The 23,103-nt window shown below is 53.7% G+C and overlaps 1 protein-coding gene across 3 annotated transcripts in view; it reads right to left on the reverse strand.

Annotated features, from left to right (window-relative positions):
* LOC140395979 (uncharacterized) overlaps positions 1-13,209 on the reverse strand; it is a 309,601-nt gene extending 296,392 nt beyond the window's left edge. For all 3 annotated transcript variants that reach the window (XM_072484006.1, XM_072484008.1, XM_072484009.1), the window contains exon 1: positions 13,151-13,209. The gene's annotated coding sequence lies outside the window, so the exon portion shown is untranslated. The remainder of the gene's footprint in view (positions 1-13,150) is intronic.
* Positions 13,210-23,103: the final 9,894 nt, after the last annotated feature.

The raw sequence follows: 23,103 nt of genomic DNA on the forward strand, positions 1-23,103 counted from the left end.
CCCCATCAAACACTCCCAGGACAGGTACAGCACAGGGTTCGATACAGAGTAAAGCTCCCTCTACACTCTCCCCATCAAACACTCCCAGGACAGGTACAGCACAGGTTTAGATACAGAGTAAACCTCCCTCTACACTGTCCCAATCAAACACTCCCAGGACAGGTACAGCACGGGGTTAGATAGAGAGTAAAGCTCCCTCTACACTGTCCCCATCAAACACTCCCAGGACAGGTACAGCACAGGGTTCGATACAGAGTAAAGCTCTCTCTACACTGTCCCCATCAAACACTCCCAGGACAGGTACAGCACGGGTTTAGATACATGGGAAAGCTCCCTCTCCACTGTCCCCATCAAACACTCCCAGGGCAGGTACAGCACAGGGTTAGATACAGAGTAAAGCTCCCTCTACACTGTCCCCATCAAACACTCCCAGGACAGGTACAGCACGGGGTTAGATACAGAGTAAAGCTCCCTCTACACTGTCCCCATCACCACTCCCCGGACAGGTACAGCACGGGGTTAGATTCTGAGTAACTCTCACTCTACACTGTCCCCATCAAACACTCCCAGGACAGGTACAGCATGGGGTTAGATACAGAGAAAAGCTCCCTCGACACTGTCCCTATCAAACACTCCCAGGACAGGTACAACACGTGGTTAGATACAGAGTAAAGCTACCTCCACACTGACCCCATCAAACACTCCCAGGACAGGTACAGAACGGGGTTAGATATAAAGTACATCTCCCTCTACACTGTCCCCATCAAACACTCCCAGGACAGGTAAAGCACGGGGTTAGATACAGAGTAAAGCTCCCTCTACATTGTCCCCATCAAACACTCCCAGGACAGGTACAGCACGGGGTTAGATACAGAGTAAAGCTCCCTCTACACTGTCCCCATCAAACACTCCCAGGACAGGTCCAGCACGGGGTTAGATTCAGAGTAAAGCTCCCTACACTGTCCCCATGAAACACTCCCAGGACAGGTGCAGCACGGGGTTAGATAGAGTGAAGCTCCCCTACACTGTCCCCATCAAACACTCCCAGGACAGGTGCAGCACGGGGTTAGATAGAGTATAGCTCCCCTACACTGTCGCCATCAAACACTCGCAGGACAGGTACAGCACGGGGTGAGATACAGAGTAAAGCTCCCTCTACACTGTCCCCATCAAACACTCGCTGGACAGGTACAGCACGGGATGAGATACAGAGTAAAGCTCCATCTACACTCTCCCCATCAAACACTCCCAGGACAGGTACAGCACAGGGTTCGATACAGAGTTAACCTCCCTCTACACTGTCCCCATCAAACACTCCCAGGACAGGTACAGCATGGGGTTAGATACAGAGTAAAGCTCCCTCGACACTGTCCCTATCAAACACTCCCAGGACAGGTACAACACGTGGTTAGATACAGAGTAAAGCTACCTCCACACTGACCCCATCAAACACTCCCAGGACAGGTACAGAACGGGGTTAGATATAAAGTACATCTCCCTCTACACTGTCCCCATCAAACACTCCCAGGACAGGTAAAGCACGGGGTTAGATACAGAGTAAAGCTCCCTCTACATTGTCCCCATCAAACACTCCCAGGACAGGTACAGCACGGGGTTAGATACAGAGTAAAGCTCCCTCTACACTGTCCCCATCAAACACTCCCAGGACAGGTCCAGCACGGGGTTAGATTCAGAGTAAAGCTCCCTACACTGTCCCCATGAAACACTCCCAGGACAGGTGCAGCACGGGGTTAGATAGAGTGAAGCTCCCCTACACTGTCCCCATCAAACACTCCCAGGACAGGTGCAGCACGGGGTTAGATAGAGTATAGCTCCCCTACACTGTCGCCATCAAACACTCGCAGGACAGGTACAGCACGGGGTGAGATACAGAGTAAAGCTCCCTCTACACTGTCCCCATCAAACACTCGCTGGACAGGTACAGCACGGGATGAGATACAGAGTAAAGCTCCATCTACACTCTCCCCATCAAACACTCCCAGGACAGGTACAGCACAGGGTTCGATACAGAGTTAACCTCCCTCTACACTGTCCCCATCAAACACTCCCAGGACAGGTACAGCAGGGGGTTAGATACAGAGTAAAGCTCCCTCTACACTGTAACAATCAAACACTCCCAGGACAGGTACAGCACGGGGTTAGATACAGATTAAAGCTCCCTCTACACTGTCCTCATCAAACACTCCCAGGACAGGTACAGCACGGGGTTAGATACAGAGTAAAGCTCCCTCTACACTGTCCGAATCAAACACTCCCAGGGCAGGTACAGCACGGGGTTAGATACAGAGTAAAGCTCCCTCTACACTGTCCCAATCAAACACTCCCAGGACAGGTACAGCACGGAGTTAGATACAGAGTAAAGCTTCCTCTGCACTGTCCCCATCAAACACTCCCAGGACAGATACAGCACGGGGTTATATACAGAGTAAAGCTGTCTCTACACTGTCCCCATCAAACACTCCCAGGACAGGTACAGCACGCGGTTAGATACATGGGAAAGCTCCCTCTACACAGTCCCCATCAAACACCCAGGACAGGGACAGCACGGGGTTAGATACAGAGTAAAGCTCCCTCTACACTGACCCCATCAAACACTCCCAGGACAGGTACAGCACGGGGTTAGATAGAGAGTAAAGCTCCCTCTACACTGTCCCCATCAAATACTCCCAGGACAGGTACAGCACGGGGTTAGATACAGAGTAAAGGTCCCTCTACACTGGTCCCATCAAACACTCCCAGGACAGGTACAGCACGGGGTTAGATAGAGAGTAAAGCTCCCTCTACACTGACCCCATCAAACACTCCCAGGACAGGTACAGCACGGGGTTAGATAGAGAGTAAAGCTCCCTCTACACTGTCCCCATCAAACACTCCCAGGACAGGTACAGCACAGGGTTCGATACAGAGTAAAGCTCCCTCTACACTCTCCCCATCAAACACTCCCAGGACAGGTACAGCACAGGTTTAGATACAGAGTAAACCTCCCTCTACACTGTCCCAATCAAACACTCCCAGGACAGGTACAGCACGGGGTTAGATACAGGGTAAAGCTCCCTCTGCACTGTTCCCATCACCACTCCCAGGACAGGTACAGCACGGGGTTAGATACAGAGTGAAGCTCTCTCTACACTGTCCCCATCAAACAATCCCAGGACAGGCACAGCACGGGGTTAGATACAGAGTAAAGCTCTCTCTACAATGCCCCATCAAACACTCCCAGGACAGGTACAGCACGGGGTTAGTTACAGAGTAAAGCTCTCTCTACAATGCCCCATCAAACACTCCCAGGACAGGTACAGCACGGGGTTAGATACAGAGTAAAGCTCCCTATACACTGTCCCCATCAAACACTCCCAGGACAGGTACAGCACGGGGTTAGATACAGAGTAAAGCTCCCTCTACACTGTCCCCATCAAACACTCCCAGGACAGGTACAGCACGGGGTTAGATACAGAGTAAAGCTCCCTCTACACTGTCCCCATCAAACACTCCCAGGACAGGTACAGCACAGGGTTAGATACAGAGTAAAGCTCTCTCTACACTGTCCCCATCAAACACTCCCTGGACAGGTACAGCACGGGGTTAGATACAGAGTAAAGCTCCCTCTACACTGTCCCCATCAAACACTCCCAGGACAGGTACAGCACAGGGTTAGATACAGAGTAAAGCTCCCTCTACACTGTCCCAATCAAACACTCCCAGGACAGGTACAGCACGGGGTTAGATACAGGGTAAAGCTCCCTCTACACTGTCCCCATCAAACACTCCCAGGACAGTTACAGCACGGGGTTAGATACAGAGTAAAGCTCCCTCTACACTGTTCCCATCACCACTCCCAGGACAGGTACAGCACGAGGTTAGATACAGAGTAAAGCTCCCTCTAGTCTGTCCCCATCAAACACTCCCAGGACAGGTACAGCACTGGGTTAGATACAGAGTAAAGCTCTCTCTACACTGCCCCATCAAACACTCCCAGGACAGGTACAGCACGGGGTTAGATACAGAGTAAAGCTCCCTCTACACTGTCCCCATCAAACACTCCCAGGACAGGTACAGCACGGGCTTAGATACAGAGTAAAGCTCCCTCTACACTGTCCCCATCCAACACTCCCAGGACAGGTAGAGCACGGGGTTAGATAGAGAGTAACGCTCCCTCGACACTGACCCCATCAAACACTCCCAGGACAGGTACAGCCCGGGCTAGATACAGAATAAAGCTCCCTCTACACTCTCCCCATTAAACACTCCCAGGGCAGGTACAGCACGGGGTTAGATATAGAGTAAAGCTCCCTCTACACTGTCCCCATCAAACTCTCCCAGGACAGGTACAGCACGGGGTTAGATAGAGAGTAAAGCTCCCTCTACACTGACCCCATCAAACACTCCCAGGACAGGTACAGCACGGGGTTAGATACAGAGTAAACCTCCCTCTACACTGTCCCAATCAAACACTCCCAGGACAGGTACAGCACGGGGTTAGATAGAGGGTAAAGCTCCCTCTACACTGTCCCAATCAAACACTCCCAGGACAGGTACAGCACCGGCTTAGATACAGAATAAAACTCCCTCTACACTGTCCCCATCAAACACACCCAGGACAGGTACAGCACGGGGTTAGATAGAGAGTAAAGCTCCCTCTACACTGTCCCCATCAAATACTCCCAGGACAGGTACAGCACGGGGTTAGATACAGAGTAAAGCTCCCTCTACACTGTCCCCATCAAACACTCCCAGGACAGGTACAGCACAGGGTTAGATACAGAGTAAAGCTCTCTCTACACTGTCCCCATCAAACACTCCCTGGACAGGTACAGCACGGGGTTAGATACAGAGTAAAGCTCCCTCTACACTGTCCCCATCAAACACTCCCAGGACAGGTACAGCACAGGGTTAGATACAGAGTAAAGCTCCCTCTACACTGTCCCAATCAAACACTCCCAGGACAGGTACAGCACGGGGTTAGATACAGGGTAAAGCTCCCTCTACACTGTCCCCATCAAACACTCCCAGGACAGTTACAGCACGGGGTTAGATACAGAGTAAAGCTCCCTCTACACTGTTCCCATCACCACTCCCAGGACAGGTACAGCACGAGGTTAGATACAGAGTAAAGCTCCCTCTAGTCTGTCCCCATCAAACACTCCCAGGACAGGTACAGCACTGGGTTAGATACAGAGTAAAGCTCTCTCTACACTGCCCCATCAAACACTCCCAGGACAGGTACAGCACGGGGTTAGATACAGAGTAAAGCTCCCTCTACACTGTCCCCATCAAACACTCCCAGGACAGGTACAGCACGGGCTTAGATACAGAGTAAAGCTCCCTCTACACTGTCCCCATCCAACACTCCCAGGACAGGTAGAGCACGGGGTTAGATAGAGAGTAACGCTCCCTCGACACTGACCCCATCAAACACTCCCAGGACAGGTACAGCCCGGGCTAGATACAGAATAAAGCTCCCTCTACACTCTCCCCATTAAACACTCCCAGGGCAGGTACAGCACGGGGTTAGATATAGAGTAAAGCTCCCTCTACACTGTCCCCATCAAACTCTCCCAGGACAGGTACAGCACGGGGTTAGATAGAGAGTAAAGCTCCCTCTACACTGACCCCATCAAACACTCCCAGGACAGGTACAGCACGGGGTTAGATACAGAGTAAACCTCCCTCTACACTGTCCCAATCAAACACTCCCAGGACAGGTACAGCACGGGGTTAGATAGTGGGTAAAGCTCCCTCTACACTGTCCCAATCAAACACTCCCAGGACAGGTACAGCACCGGCTTAGATACAGAATAAAACTCCCTCTACACTGTCCCCATCAAACACACCCAGGACAGGTACAGCACGGGGTTAGATACAGGGTAAAGCTCCCTCTACACTGTCCCCATCAAACACTCCCAGGACAGGTACAGCACGGGGTTAGATACAGAGTAAAGCTCCCTCTACACTGTTCCCATCACCACTCCCAGGACAGGTACAGCACGGGTTTAGATACAGTGTAAAGCCCCTCTAGTCTGTCCCCATCAAACACTCCCAGGACAGGTACAGCACGGGGTTAGATACAGAGTAAAGCTCTCTCTACACTGTCCCCATCAAACACTCCCAGGACAGGTACAGCACGGGGTTAGATACAGAGTAAAGCTCCCTCTACACTGTCCCCATCAAACACTCCCAGGACAGGTACAGCACGGGGTTAGATACAGAGTAAAGCTCCCTCTACACTGTCCCCATCAAACACTCCTAGGACAATTACAGCACGGGGTTAGATAGAGAGTAAAGCTCCATCTACACTGACCCCATCAAACACTCCCAGGACAGGTACAGCACGGGTTTAGATAGAGAGTAAAGCTCCCTCTACACTGTCCCCATCAAACACTCCCAGGACAGGTACAGCACAGGGTTCGATACAGAGTAAAGCTCCCTCTACACTCTCCCCATCAAACACTCCCAGGACAGGTACAGCACAGGGTTAGATACAGAGTAAACCTCCCTCTACACTGTCCCAATCAAACACTCCCAGGACAGGTACAGCACGGGGTTAGATACAGGGTAAAGCTCCCTCTACACTGTCCCCATCAAACACTCCCAGGACAGGTACAGCACATGGTTCGATACAGAGTAAAGCTCCCTCTACACTGTCCCCATCAAACACTCCCAGGACAGGTACAGCACAGGGTTAGATACAGAGTAAACCTCCCTCTACACTGTCCCAATCAAACACTCCCAGGACAGGTACAGCACGGGGTTAGATACAGATTAAAGCTCCACCCACACTGTCCCCATCAAACACTCCCAGGAAAGGTACAGCACGGGGTTAGATACAGAGTAAAGCTCCCTCTACACTGTCCCCATCAAACTCTCCCAGGACAGGTACAGCATGGGGTTAGATACAGAGTAAAGCACCCTCTACACTGTCCCCATCAAACACTCCCAGGACAGGCACAGCACGGGGTTAGACACAGAGTAAAGCTCCATCTACACTGTCCCCATCAAACACTCCCAGGACAGGTACAGCACGGGTTTAGATACAGAGTAAAGCTCCCTCTACACTGTCCCCATCAAACACTCCCAGGACAGGTACAGCACGGGTTTAGATACAGAGTAAAGCTCCCTCTACACTGTCCCCATCAAACACTCCCAGGACAGGTACAGCACGGGGTTAGATACAGAGTAAAGCTCCCTCTACACTGTCCCCATCAAACACTCCCAGGAAAGGTACAGCACGGGGTTAGATACAGAGTGAAGCTCCCTCTGCACAGTCCCCATCAAACACTCCCAGGACAGGTACAGCACGGGGTTCGATACAGAGTAAAGCTCCCTCTACACTGTCCCCACCAAACACTCCCAGGACAGGTACAGCACGGGGTTCGATACAGAGTAAAGCTCCCTCTACACTGTCCCCATCAAACACTCCCAGGACAGGTACAGCACGGGGTTAGATACAGAGTAAAGCTCCCTCTACACTGTCCCCATCAAACACTCCCAGGAAAGGTACAGCACGGGGTTAGATACAGAGTGAAGCTCCCTCTGCACAGTCCCCATCAAACACTCCCAGGACAGGTACAGCACGGGGTTCGATACAGAGTAAAGCTCCCTCTACACTGTCCCCATCAAACACTCCCAGGAAAGGTACAGCACGGGGTTCGATACAGAGTAAAGCTCCCTCTACACTGTCCCCATCAAACACTCCCAGGAAAGGTACAGCACGGGGTTAGATACAGAGTGAAGCTCCCTCTGCACAGTCCCCATCAAACACTCCCAGGACAGGTACAGCACGGGGTTCGATACAGAGTAAAGCTCCCTCTACACTGTCCCCACCAAACACTCCCAGGACAGGTACAGCACGGGGTTCGATACAGAGTAAAGCTCCCTCTACACTGTCCCCATCAAACACTCCCAGGACAGGTACAGCACGGGGTTAGATACAGAGTAAAGCTCCCTCTACACTGTCCCCATCAAACACTCCCAGGAAAGGTACAGCACGGGGTTAGATACAGAGTGAAGCTCCCTCTGCACAGTCCCCATCAAACACTCCCAGGAAAGGTACAGCACGGGGTTCGATACAGAGTAAAGCTCCCTCTACACTGTCCCCATCAAACACTCCCAGGACAGGTACAGCACGGGGATAGATACAGAGTAAAGCTCCCTCTCCACTGTCCCCATCAAACACTCCCAGGACAGGTACAGCACGGGGTTAGATACAGAGTAAAGCTCCCTCTACACTGTCCCCATCAAACACTCCCAGGACAGGTACAGCACGGGGTTAGATACAGAGTAAAGCTCCCTCTACACTGTCCCCATCAAACACTCCCAGGACAGGTACAGCACGGGGTTAGATACAGAGTAAAGCTCCCTCTACACTGACCCCATCAGACACTCCGAGGACAGGTACAGCACGGGGTTAGATACTGAGTAAAGCTCCCTCTACACTGTCCACATCAAACACTCCCAGGACAGGTACAGCACGGGGTTAGACACTGAGTAAAGCTCCCTCTCCACTGTCCCCAACAAACACTCCCAGGACAGGAACAGCACGGGGTTAGATACAGAGTAAAGCTCCCTCTAGGCTGTCCCCATCAAAGACTCTCAGAACAGGTACAGCACGGGTGTGGATACAGAGTAAAGCGCTCTCTACACTGTCCCCATCAACACTCCCAGGACAGGTACAGCACGGGGTTAGATACAGAGTAAAGCTCCCTCTACACTGTCCCCATCAACACTCCCAGGACAGGTACAGCTCACGGTTAGACACTGAGTAAAGCTCCCTCTACACTGTCCCCATCAAACACTCCCAGGACAGGTACAGCACGGGGTTAGATACAGAGTAAAGCTCCCTCTACACTGTCCCCATCAAACACTCCCAGGACAGGTCCAGCACGGGGTTAGATACAGAGTAAAGCTCCCTCAACACTGTCCCCATCAAACACGCCCAGGACAGGTACAGCACGGGGTTAGATACAGAGTAAAGCTCCCTCTACACTGTCCCCATCAAACACTCCCAGGACAGGTACAGCACGGGGTTAGATACAGAGTAAAGCTCCCTCTACACTGTCCCCATCAAACACTCCCAGGACAGGTACAGCATGGGGTTAGATACAGAGTAAAGCACCCTCTACACTGTCCCCATCAAACACTCCCAGGACAGGCACAGCACGGGGTTAGACACAGAGTAAAGCTCCATCTACACTGTCCCCATCAAACACTCCCAGGACAGGTACAGCACGGGTTTAGATACAGAGTAAAGCTCCCTCTACACTGTCCCCATCAAACACTCCCAGGACAGGTACAGCACGGGTTTAGATACAGAGTAAAGCTCCCTCTACACTGTCCCCATCAAACACTCCCAGGACAGGTACAGCACGGGGTTAGATACAGAGTAAAGCTCCCTCTACACTGTCCCCATCAAACACTCCCAGGAAAGGTACAGCACGGGGTTAGATACAGAGTGAAGCTCCCTCTGCACAGTCCCCATCAAACACTCCCAGGACAGGTACAGCACGGGGTTCGATACAGAGTAAAGCTCCCTCTACACTGTCCCCACCAAACACTCCCAGGACAGGTACAGCACGGGGTTCGATACAGAGTAAAGCTCCCTCTACACTGTCCCCATCAAACACTCCCAGGACAGGTACAGCACGGGGTTAGATACAGAGTAAAGCTCCCTCTACACTGTCCCCATCAAACACTCCCAGGAAAGGTACAGCACGGGGTTAGATACAGAGTGAAGCTCCCTCTGCACAGTCCCCATCAAACACTCCCAGGACAGGTACAGCACGGGGTTCGATACAGAGTAAAGCTCCCTCTACACTGTCCCCATCAAACACTCCCAGGAAAGGTACAGCACGGGGTTCGATACAGAGTAAAGCTCCCTCTACACTGTCCCCATCAAACACTCCCAGGAAAGGTACAGCACGGGGTTAGATACAGAGTGAAGCTCCCTCTGCACAGTCCCCATCAAACACTCCCAGGACAGGTACAGCACGGGGTTCGATACAGAGTAAAGCTCCCTCTACACTGTCCCCACCAAACACTCCCAGGACAGGTACAGCACGGGGTTCGATACAGAGTAAAGCTCCCTCTACACTGTCCCCATCAAACACTCCCAGGACAGGTACAGCACGGGGTTAGATACAGAGTAAAGCTCCCTCTACACTGTCCCCATCAAACACTCCCAGGAAAGGTACAGCACGGGGTTAGATACAGAGTGAAGCTCCCTCTGCACAGTCCCCATCAAACACTCCCAGGAAAGGTACAGCACGGGGTTCGATACAGAGTAAAGCTCCCTCTACACTGTCCCCATCAAACACTCCCAGGACAGGTACAGCACGGGGATAGATACAGAGTAAAGCTCCCTCTCCACTGTCCCCATCAAACACTCCCAGGACAGGTACAGCACGGGGTTAGATACAGAGTAAAGCTCCCTCTACACTGTCCCCATCAAACACTCCCAGGACAGGTACAGCACGGGGTTAGATACAGAGTAAAGCTCCCTCTACACTGTCCCCATCAAACACTCCCAGGACAGGTACAGCACGGGGTTAGATACAGAGTAAAGCTCCCTCTACACTGACCCCATCAGACACTCCGAGGACAGGTACAGCACGGGGTTAGATACTGAGTAAAGCTCCCTCTACACTGTCCACATCAAACACTCCCAGGACAGGTACAGCACGGGGTTAGACACTGAGTAAAGCTCCCTCTCCACTGTCCCCAACAAACACTCCCAGGACAGGAACAGCACGGGGTTAGATACAGAGTAAAGCTCCCTCTACACTGTCCCCATCAACACTCCCAGGACAGGTACAGCTCACGGTTAGACACTGAGTAAAGCTCCCTCTACACTGTCCCCATCAAAGACTCTCAGAACAGGTACAGCACGGGTGTGGATACAGAGTAAAGCGCTCTCTACACTGTCCCCATCAACACTCCCAGGACAGGTACAGCACGGGGTTAGATACAGAGTAAAGCTCCCTCTACACTGTCCCCATCAACACTCCCAGGACAGGTACAGCTCACGGTTAGACACTGAGTAAAGCTCCCTCTACACTGTCCCCATCAAACACTCCCAGGACAGGTACAGCACGGGGTTAGATACAGAGTAAAGCTCCCTCTACTCTGTCCCCATCAAACACTCCCAGGACAGGTACAGCACGGGGTTAGATACAGAGTAAAGCTCCCTCTACTCTGTCCCCATCAAACACTCCCAGGGCAGGTACAGCACGGGGTTAGATACAGAGTAAAGCTCCCTCTACACTGTCCCCATCAAACACTCCCAGGACAGGTACAGCACAGGGTTAGATACAGAGTAAAGCTCCCTCTACACTGTCCCCATCCAACACTCCCAGGACAGGTACAGCACGGGGTTAGATACAGAGTGAAGCTCCCGCTACACTGTCCCCTTCAAACACTCCCAGGACAGGTACAGCACGGGGTTAGATACAGAGTAAAGCTCCCTCTACACTGTCCCCATCAACACTCCCAGGACAGGTACAGCTCACGGTTAGACACTGAGTAAAGCTCCCTCTACACTGTCCCCATCAAACACTCCCAGGACAGGTACAGCACGGGGTTAGATACAGAGTAAAGCTCCCTCTACTCTGTCCCCATCAAACACTCCCAGGACAGGTACAGCACGGGGTTAGATACAGAGTAAAGCTCCCTCTACTCTGTCCCCATCAAACACTCCCAGGGCAGGTACAGCACGGGGTTAGATACAGAGTAAAGCTCCCTCTACACTGTCCCCATCAAACACTCCCAGGACAGGTACAGCACAGGGTTAGATACAGAGTAAAGCTCCCTCTACACTGTCCCCATCCAACACTCCCAGGACAGGTACAGCACGGGGTTAGATACAGAGTAAAGCTCCATCCACACTGTCCCCATCAAACACTCCCAGGACAGGTACAGCACGGGGTTAGATACAGAGTGAAGCTCCCTCGACACTGTCCCCATCAAACACTCCCAGGACAGGTACAGCACGGGGTTAGATACAGAGTAAAGCTCCCGCTACACTGTCCCCTTCAAACACTCCCAGGACAGGTACAGCACGAGGTTAGATACAGAGTAAAGCTCCCTCTACACTGTCCCCTTCAAACACTCCCAGGACAGGTACAGCACGGGGTTAGATACAGAGTAAAGCTCCCTCTACACTGTCCCCATCAAACACTCCCAGGACAGGTACAGCACAGGGTTAGATACAGAGTAACGCTCCCTCTACACTGTCCCCATCAAACACGCCCAGGACAGGTACAGCACGGGGTGAGATACAGAGTAAAGCTCCCTCTACACTGTCCCCATCAAACACTCCCAGGACAGGTACAGCACGGGGTTAGATACAGAGTAAAGCTCCCTCTACACTGTCCCCATCAAACACTCCCAGGACAGGTACAGCACAGGGTTAGATACAGAGTAAAGCTCCCTCTACACTGTCCCCATCCAACACTCCCAGGACAGGTACAGCACGGGGTTAGATACAGAGTAAAGCTCCATCCACACTGTCCCCATCAAACACTCCCAGGACAGGTACAGCACGGGGTTAGATACAGAGTGAAGCTCCCTCGACACTGTCCCCATCAAACACTCCCAGGACAGGTACAGCACGGGGTTAGATACAGAGTAAAGCTCCCGCTACACTGTCCCCTTCAAACACTCCCAGGACAGGTACAGCACGAGGTTAGATACAGAGTAAAGCTCCCTCTACACTGTCCCCTTCAAACACTCCCAGGACAGGTACAGCACGGGGTTAGATACAGAGTAAAGCTCCCTCTACACTGTCCCCATCAAACACTCCCAGGACAGGTACAGCACGGGGTTAGATACAGAGTAAAGCTCCCTCTACACTGTCCCCATCAAACACTCCCAGGACAGGTACAGCACGGGGTTAGATACAGAGTAACGCTCCCTCTACACTGTCCCCATCAAACACGCCCAGGACAGGTACAGCACGGGGTGAGATACAGAGTAAAGCTCCCTCTACACTGTCCCCATCAAACACTCCTAGGACAGGTACAGCACGGGGTGAGATACAGAGTAAAGCTCCCTCTACACTGTCCCCATCAAACACTCCCAGGACAGGAACAGCACGGGGTTAGATACAGAGTAAAGCTCCCGCTACACTGTGACCTACTTGGTGAGGTGGCTTCTCTCATGTTCCGTTCTCTGTTGAATGACCCTCTGTGCCTTTTCCATTGATTCTGAGGGCTGAACATCAGTGTCACAGAAACCTCTCTGTAAAGCTGCCTTGTGCCTGATTTGCAGGTTTACGATGTCAGAAAGGGTCAGATTACATCACAGAGCAGGAGGGCGGCTGGGAAAGGTGGGGTCTAAACTACCTCTACCAGCCGTTCATAGAGTCAGAGACTAGTGAGGGGCTCAGCTGGGTGCACCGACTCGTCCCGGGGTACGGGTCCCCTCCCCACGGGCACCGACTCTCCCCGGGATACGGGTCCCCTCCCCATGGACACCGACTCTCCCCCGGGGTACGGGTCCCCTCCCCATGGACACCGACTCTCCCCCGGGATACGGGTCCCCCCCCACGGACACCGACTCTCCCCCGGGGTACGGGTCCCCTCCCCATGGACACCGACTCTCCCCCGGGATACGGGTCCCCTCCCCATGGACACCGACTCTCCCCCGGGGTACGGGTCCCCTCCCCATGGACACCGACTCTCCCCGGGATACGGGTCCCCTCCCCACGGGCACCGACTCTCCCCGGGGTACGGGTCCCCTCCCCACGGGCACCGACTCTCCCCGGGGTACGGGTCCCCTCCCCACGGGCACCGACTCTCCCCGGGATACGGGTCCCCTCCCCATGGACACCGACTCTCCCCCGGGGTACGGGTCCCCTCCCCATGGACACCGACTCTCCCCGGGATACGGGTCCCCCCCACGGGCACCGACTCTCCCCGGGGTACGGGTCCCCCCCCACGGACACCGACTCTCCCCGGGATACGGGTCCCCTCCCCATGGACACCGACTCTCCCCCGGGGTACGGGCACCGACTCTCCCCGGGGTACGGGTCCCCTCCCCATGGACACCGACTCTCCCCGGGATACGGGTCCCCCCCACGGGCACCGACTCTCCCCGGGGTACGGGTCTGCTCCCCACGGGCACCGACTCTCCCCGGGGTACGGGCCCCCCCCATGGGCACCGACTCTCCCCGGGGTACGGGCCCCCCCCATGGGCACCGACTCTCCCCGGGATACGGGTCCCCCCCACGGGCACCGACTCTCCCCGGGATATGGGTCCCCCCCACGGGCACCGACTCTCCCTGGCGTACGGGTCCCCCCCCACGGGCACCGACTCTCCCCGGGGCACGGTCCCCCCCCCACGGGCATCGACTCTACCCGGGGTACGGGTCCCCCCCCCACAGGCACCGACTCTCCCCGGGATATGGGTCCCCCCCACGGGCACCGACTCCCCGGGATATGGGTCCCCCCCACGGGCACCGACTCTCCCCGGGGTACGGTCCCCCCCCACGGGCACCGACTCTACCCGGGGTACGGGTCCCCCCCCCACGGACACCGACTCTCCCCAGGGTACGGGCCCCCCCCCCCATGGGCACCGACTCTCCCCGGGGTCCCCCCACGGGCACCGACTCTCCCCGGGGTACGGGCCCCCCCCATGGGCACCGACTCTCCCCGGGTTCCTCCCCCACGGGCACCGAGTCTCCCCGGGGTACGGGTCCCCCCCCCACGGGCACCGACTCTCCCCGGGGTACGGGTCCCCCCCCACGGGCACCGACTCTCCCCGGGGTACGGGTCCCCCCCCACGGGCACCGACTCTCCCCGGGGTACGGGTCCCCCCCCACGGGCACCGACTCTCCCCGGGGTACGGGTCCCCCCCCCCACGGGCACCGACTCTCCCCAGAGTACTGGTCCCCAAAGGGCACTGACTCTCCCCGGGGTACGGGTCCCCCCCACGGGCACCGACTCTCCCCGGGGTACGGGTCCCCCCCCACGGGCTCCGACTCTCCCCAGGGTTCGGGTCCCCAAAGGGCACTGACTCTCCCCGGGTTACGGGTCCCCCCCCCACGGGCACGACTCTCCCCGGGGTACGGGTCCCCCCCCACGGGCACCGACTCTCCCCGGGGTACGGCCCCCCCACCCCCCCCCCCCCCCACGGGCTCCGACTCTCCCCAGGGTTCGGGTCCCCAAAGGGCACTGACTCTCCCCGGGGTACGGGTCCCCCCCCACGGGCACCGACTCTCCCCGGGGTACGGGTCCCCCCCCCCCACGGGCACCGACTCTCCCCAGAGTACTGGTCCCCAAAGGGCACTGACTCTCCCCGGGGTACGGGTCCCCCCCACGGGCACCGACTCTCCCCGGGGTACGGGTCCCCCCCCCACGGGCTCCGACTCTCCCCAGGGTTCGGGTCCCCAAAGGGCACTGACTCTCCCCGGGTTACGGGTCCCCCCCCCCACGGGCACGACTCTCCCCGGGGTACGGGTCCCCCCCCACGGGCACCGACTCTCCCCGGGGTACGGCCCCCCCACCCCCCCCCCCCCCCCACGGGCTCCGACTCTCCCCAGGGTTCGGGTCCCCAAAGGGCACTGACTCTCCCCGGGTTACGGGTCCCCCCCCCACGGGCACCGACTGTCCCCGGGGTACGGCCCCCCCCACGGGCACCAACTCTCTCCGGTTTACGGGTCCCCCACGGGCACCGACTCTCCCCGGGGTACGGGTCCCCCCCACGGGCACAGACTGTCCCCGGGGTGCGGCCCCGCCACGGGCACCAACTCTCCCCGGGGTACGGGTCCCCCCCAGGGGCACCGAATCTCTCTGGGGTAGGTGCCCCGCCCCCACAAGGATACACATTCTCCCAGCCCCGATGGGCGTTCTGGTGCCGCCCCAATGCAGAGTACCACCTATGTAAACAAATCACGCTCCAGTAAGGGCCACAGAGGTGAGCACTGCTGCCTCACAGCGCCGGGGTCGTTCAATTTCCAGCTTGGGTCACAATCTGTGCGCAGTCTGCACGTTCTCCCCGTGTCTACGTGGGATTCCTCCCACAATCCAATGATGCACAGGTTAGGTGGATTGGCCATGATCAATTGTCCCTTGGTGTCCAGGGATGTACAGGTTAGGAGGATTGGCCATGATCAATTGTCCCTTAGTGTCCAGGGATGTACAGGTTAGGAGGATTGGCCATGATCAATTGTCCCTTAGTGTCCAGGGATGTGCAGGTTAGGTGGATTGACCATGATCAATTATCCCTCAGTGTCCAGGGATGTACAGGTTAGGTGGATTGGCCATGATCAATTGTCCCTTAGTGTCCAGGGATGGACAGGTTAGGTGGATTGACCATGATCAATTGTCCCATAGTGTCCAGGGATGTACAGGTTAGGAGGATTGGCCGTGATCAATTGTCCCTTAGTGTCCAGGGATGTACAGGTTAGGTGGATTGACCATGATCAATTGTCCCATAGTGTCCAGGGATGTACAGGTTAGGAGGATTGGCCGTGATCAATTGTCCCTTAGTGTCCAGGGATGTACAGGTTAGGTGGATTGGCCATGATCAATTGTCCCTTAGTGTCCAGGGATGTACAGGTTAGGTGGATTGGCCATGATCAATTGTCCCTTAGTGTCCAGGGATGTACAGGTTAGGTGGATTGGCCATGATCAATTGTCCCTTAGTGTCCAGGGATGTACAGGTTAGGTGGATTGACCATGATCAATTGTCCCTTAGTGTCCAGGGATGTACAGGTTAGGTGGATTGGCCATGATCAATTGTCCCTCAGTGTCCAGGGATGTACAGATTAGGTGGATTGGCCATGATCAATTGTCCCTTAGTGTCCAGGGATGTACAGGTTAGGTGGATTGACCATGATCAATTGTCCCTTAGTGTCCAGGGATGTACAGGTTAGGAGGATTGGCCGTGATCAATTGTCCCTCAGTGTCCAGGGATGTACAGGTTAGGTGGATTGGCCATGATCAATTGTCCCTTAGTGTCCAGGGATGTACAGGTTAGGTGGATTGGCCATGATCAATTGTCCCTTAGTGTCCAGGGATGTACAGGTTAGGTGGATTGGCCGTGATCAATTGTCCCTTAGTGTCCAGGGATGTACAGGTTAGGAGGATTGACCATGATCAATTGTCCCTTAGTGTCCAGGGATGTACAGGTTAGGTGGATTGACCGTGATCAATTGTCCCTTAGTGTCCAGGGATGTACAGGTTAGGTGGATTGGCCATGATCAATTGTCCCTTAGTGTCCAGGGATGTACAGGTTAGGTGGATTGGCCATGATCAATTGTCGCTTAGTGTCCAGGGGTGTACAGGTTAGGTGGATTGGCCATGATCAATTGTCCCTTAGTGTCCAGGGATGTACAGGTTAGGTGGATTGGCCATGATCAATTGTCCCTTAGTGTCCAGGGATGTACAGGTTAGGTGGATTGGCCGTGATCAATTGTCCCTCAGTGTCCAGGGATGTGCAGGTTAGGTGGATTGACCATGATCAATTGTCCCTTAGTGTCCAGGAATGTACAGGTTAGGTGGATTGACCATGATCAATTGTCCCTTAGTGTCCAGGGATGTACAGATTAGGTGGATTGGCCATGATCAATTGTCCCTCAGTGTCCAGGGATGTACAGGTTAGGTGGATTGGCCATGATCAATTGTCCCTTAGTGTCCAGGGATGTACAGGTTAGGAGGATTGACCATGATCAATTGTCCCTTAGTGTCCAGGGATGTACAGGTTAGGTGGATTGGCCATGATCAATTGTCCCTTAGTATCCAGGGATGTACAGGTTAGGTGGATTGGCCATGATCAATTGTCCCTTAGTGTCCAGGGATGTACAGGTTAGGAGGATTGGCCATGATCAATTGTCCCTTAGTGTCCAGGGATGTACAGGTTAGGTGGATTGGCCATGATCAATTGTCCCTCAGTGTCCAGGGATGTACAGGTTAGGTGGATTGGCCATGATCAATTGTCCCTTCGTGTCCAGGGATGTACAGGTTAGGAGGATTGACCATGATCAATTGTCCCTTAGTGTCCAGGGATGTACAGGTTAGGTGGATTGGCCATGATCAATTGTCCCTTAGTATCCAGGGATGTACAGGTTAGGTGGATTGGCCATGATCAATTGTCCCTTAGTGTCCAGGGATGTACAGGTTAGGAGGATTGGCCATGATCAATTGTCCCTTAGTGTCCAGGGATGTACAGGTTAGGTGGATTGGCCATGATCAATTGTCCCTCAGTGTCCAGGGATGTACAGGTTAGGTGGATTGGCCATGATCAATTGTCCCTTAGTGTCCAGGGATGTACAGGTTAGGAGGATTGGCCATGATCAATTGTCCCTTAGTGTCCAGGGATGTACAGGTTAGGAGGATTGGCCGTGATCAATTGTCCCTCAGTGTCCAGGGATGTACAGGTTAGGTGGATTGGCCATGATCAATTGTCCCTTAGTGTCCAGGGATGTACAGGTTAGGTGGATTGGCCATGATCAATTGTCCCTTAGTATCCAGGGATGTACAGGTTAGGTGGATTGGCCATGATCAATTGTCCCTTAGTGTCCAGGGATGTACAGGTTAGGAGGATTGGCCATGATCAATTGTCCCTTAGTGTCCAGGGATGTACAGGTTAGGTGGATTGGCCATGATCAATTGTCCCTCAGTGTCCAGGGATGTACAGGTTAGGTGGATTGGCCATGATCAATTGTCCCTTAGTGTCCAGGGATGTACAGGTTAGGAGGATTGGCCATGATCAATTGTCCCTTAGTGTCCAGGGATGTACAGGTTAGGAGGATTGGCCGTGATCAATTGTCCCTCAGTGTCCAGGGATGTACAGGTTAGGTGGATTGGCCATGATCAATTGTCCCTTAGTGTCCAGGGATGTACAGGTTAGGTGGATTGGCCATGATCAATTGTCCCTTAGTGTCCAGGGATGTACAGGTTAGGAGGATTGGCCATGATCAATTGTCCCTTAGTGTCCAGGGATGTACAGGTTAGGTGGATTGGCCATGATCAATTGTCCCTCAGTGTCCAGGGATGTACAGGTTAGGTGGATTGGCCATGATCAATTGTCCCTTAGTGTCCAGGGATGTACAGGTTAGGAGGATTGACCATGATCAATTGTCCCTTAGTGTCCAGGGATGTACAGGTTAGGTGGATTGGCCATGATCAATTGTCCCTTAGTATCCAGGGATGTACAGGTTAGGTGGATTGGCCATGATCAATTGTCCCTTAGTGTCCAGGGATGTACAGGTTAGGAGGATTGGCCATGATCAATTGTCCCTTAGTGTCCAGGGATGTACAGGTTAGGTGGATTGGCCATGATCAATTGTCCCTCAGTGTCCAGGGATGTACAGGTTAGGTGGATTGGCCATGATCAATTGTCCCTCAGTGTCCAGGGATGTACAGGTTAGGTGGATTGGCCATGATCAATTGTCCCTTAGTGTCCAGGGATGTACAGGTTAGGTGGATTGGCCATGATCAATTGTCCCTCAGTGTCCAGGGATGTACAGGTTAGGAGGATTGGCCATGATCAATTGTCCCTTAGTGTCCAGGGATGTACAGGTTAGGTGGATTGACCATGCTCAATTGTCCCTTAGAGTCCAGGGATGTACAGGTTAGGTGGATTGACCATGATCAATTGTCCCTTAGTGTCCAGGGATGTACAGGTTGGGTGGATTGGCCAAGATCAATTGTCCCTTAGTGTCCAGTGATGTACAGGTTCGGTGGATTGACCATGATCAATTGTCCCTTAGTGTCCAGGGATGTGCAGGTTAGGTGGATTGGCCATGATCAATTGTCCCTTAGTGTCCAGGGATGTACAGGTTAGGTGGATTGGCCATGATCAATTGTCCCTTAGTGTCCAGGGATGTACAGGTTAGGTGGATTGGCCATGATCAATTATCCCTTGGTGTCCAGGGATGTACAGGTTAGGTGGATTGGCCATGATCAATTATCCCTTAGTGTCCAGGGATGTACAGGTTAGGTGGATTGGCCATGATCAATTATCCCTTAGTGTCCAGGGATGTACAGGTTGGGTGGTTTGGCCAAGATCAATTGTCCCTTAGTGTCCAGTGATGTGCAGGTTAGGTGGATTGACCATGATCAATTGTCCCTTAGTGTCCAGGGATGTACAGGTTAGGTGGATTGGCCATGATCAATTGTCCCTTAGTGTCCAGGGATGTGCAGGTTAGGTGGATTGGCCATGATCAATTGTCCCTTAGTGTCCAGGGAATTACAGGTTAGGTGGATTGGCCATGGTCAATTGTCCCTTAGTGTCCAGGGATGTACAGGTTCGGTGGATTGGCCGTGATCAATTGTCCTTTAGTGTCCAGGGATGTACAGGTTAGGAGGATTGGCCTTTAACAATTGTCCCTTCGTGTCCAGGGATGTACAGGTTAGGTGGATTGGCCATGATCAATTGTCCCTTAGTGTCCAGGGATGTACAGGTTAGGTGGATTGGCCATGATCAATTATCCCTTGGTGTCCAGGGATGTACAGGTTAGGTGGATTGGCCATGATCAATTATCCCTTAGTGTCCAGGGATGTACAGGTTAGGTGGATTGGCCATGATCAATTTTCCCTTAGTGTCCAGGGATGTACAGGTTGGGTGGTTTGGCCAAGATCAATTGTCCCTTAGTGTCCAGTGATGTGCAGGTTAGGTGGATTGACCATGATCAATTGTCCCTTAGTGTCCAGGGAATTACAGGTTAGGTGGATTGGCCATGGTCAATTGTCCCTTAGTGTCCAGGGATGTACAGGTTCGGTGGATTGGCCGTGATCAATTGTCCTTTAGTGTCCAGGGATGTACAGGTTAGGAGGATTGGCCTTTAACAATTGTCCCTTCGTGTCCAGGGATGTACAGGTTAAGTGGATTGTCCATGATCAATTGTCCCTTAGTGTCCAGGGATGTACAGGTTAGGTGGATTGGCCATGATCAATTATCCCTTGGTGTCCAGGGATGTACAGGTTAGGTGGATTGGCCATGATCAATTATCCCTTAGTGTCCAGGGATGTACAGGTTAGGTGGATTGGCCATGATCAATTGTCCCTTAGTGTCCAGTGATGTGCAGGTTAGGTGGATTGACCATGATCAATTGTCCCTTAGTGTCCAGGGATGTACAGGTTGGGTGGATTGACCATGATCAATTGTCCCTTAGTGTCCAGGGATGTACAGGTTGGGTGGATTGACCATGATCAATTGTCCCTTAGTGTCCAGGGATGTACAGGTTGGGTGGATTGGCCAAGATCAATTGTCCCTTAGTGTCCAGTGATGTACAGGTTAGGTGGATTGACCATGATCAATTGTCCCTCAGTGTCCAGGGATGTACAGGTTGGGTGGATTGGCCAAGATCAATTGTCCCTTAGTGTCCAGGGATGTACAGGTTAGGTGGATTGGCCATGATCAATTGTCCCTTAGTGTCCAGGGATGTGCAGGTTAGGTGGATTGGCCATGATCAATTGTCCCTTAGTGTCCAGCGATGTACAGGTTAGGTGGATTGGCCATGATCAATTGTCCCTTAGTGTCCAGTGATGTACAGGTTAGGTGGATTGGCCATGATCAATTGTCCCTTAGTGTCCAGGGATGTGCAGGTTAGGTGGATTGGCCATGATCAATTGTCCCTTAGTGTCCAGCGATGTACAGGTTAGGTGGATTGGCCATGATCAATTGTCCCTTAGTGTCCAGTGATGTACAGGTTCGGTGGATTGGCCATGATCAATTGCCCCTTAGTGTCCAGGGATCTACAGGTTAGGTGGATTGGCCATGATCAATTGTCCCTTAGTGTCCAGGGATGTACAGGTTAGGTGGATTGGCCATGATCAATTGTCCCTTAGTGTCCAGGGATGTACAGGTTAGGTGGATTGGCCATGATCAATTGCCCCTTAGTGTCCAGGGATCTACAGGTTAGGTGGATTGGCCATGATCAATTGTCCCTTAGTGTCCAGGGATGTACAGGTTAGGTGGATTGGCCATGATCAATTGTTCCTTAGTGTCCAGGGATGTACAGGTTAGGTGGATTGGCCATGATCAATTCTCCCTTAGTGACCCGGGATGTACAGGTTAGGTGGATTGGCCAAGATCAATTGTCCCTTAGTGTCCAGGGATGTACAGGTTAGGTGGATTGGCCATGATCAATTGTCCCTTAGTGTCCAGGGATGTACAGGTTACGTGGATTGGCCATGATCAATTGTCCCTTAGTGTCCAGGGATGTACAGGTTACGTGGATTGGCCATGATCAATTGTCCCTTAGTGTCCAGGGATGTACAGGTTAGGTGGCTTGGCCATGATCAATTGTCCCTTAGTGCCCAGGGATGTACAGGTTAGGTGGATTGGCCAAGATCAATTGTCCCTTAGTGTCCAGGGATGTACAGGTTAGGTGGCTTGGCCATGATCAATTGTCCCTTAGTGATCAGGGATGTACAGGTTAGGTGGCTTGGCCATGATCAATTGTCCCTTAGTGATCAGGGATGTACAGGTTACGTGGATTGGCCATGATCAATTGTCCCTTAGTGCCCAGGGATGTACAGGTTAGGTGGATTGGCCAAGATCAATTGTCCCTTAGTGTCCAGGGATGTACAGGTTAGGTGGATTGGCCATGATCAATTGTCCCTCAGTGTCCCGGGATGTACGGGTCAGGTTCTGGTGGATGAATGTGCCTTGGCAGGACGCTCGGTCAGAGGGGTGGTAAGGACTCTTTGGGCCGAATGGCCACGGTAGGTGCGACAGGGATCCGATGATTCCTTGTGGCCGCCACGGCGATGACGCGGGACCTGTTTAAATGTGGGGTGGGCGCGGGGTTTGTGGGGGGGCGAGGGGGGATTTGCTCTGCTTTATTTTGTGGGAAGGAGGTGGGGAGGGTGTCAGTAATTGGAGTCGGTCTGCGAGAGCCTGCTGTGCCGCCAGGTGCCAGGGTGGTGGCGCTGGTGTCCTCTTCCCCTTCCCCCTTTTTCCATCTTGCCAGCTCGCCTCCATTGTTGGTGGTTGTGAGCTGCTGGAAGTGGCCATCTTTGATGCTGGCAGCAGCAGCTGTGACTGCCAGACACTGGGGCAGGTTTCTTTGTCTGGGTGCTGGAGGGTCAGGGTGCAGGGGGACAGGGTGCAGGGGGTGCTGGAGGGTCAGGGTGCAGGGGG

The sequence above is a fragment of the Scyliorhinus torazame genome, chromosome 19 (genome assembly GCF_047496885.1).
Source record: "Scyliorhinus torazame isolate Kashiwa2021f chromosome 19, sScyTor2.1, whole genome shotgun sequence".
NCBI classification, from domain to species: Eukaryota; Metazoa; Chordata; class Chondrichthyes; order Carcharhiniformes; family Scyliorhinidae; genus Scyliorhinus; species Scyliorhinus torazame.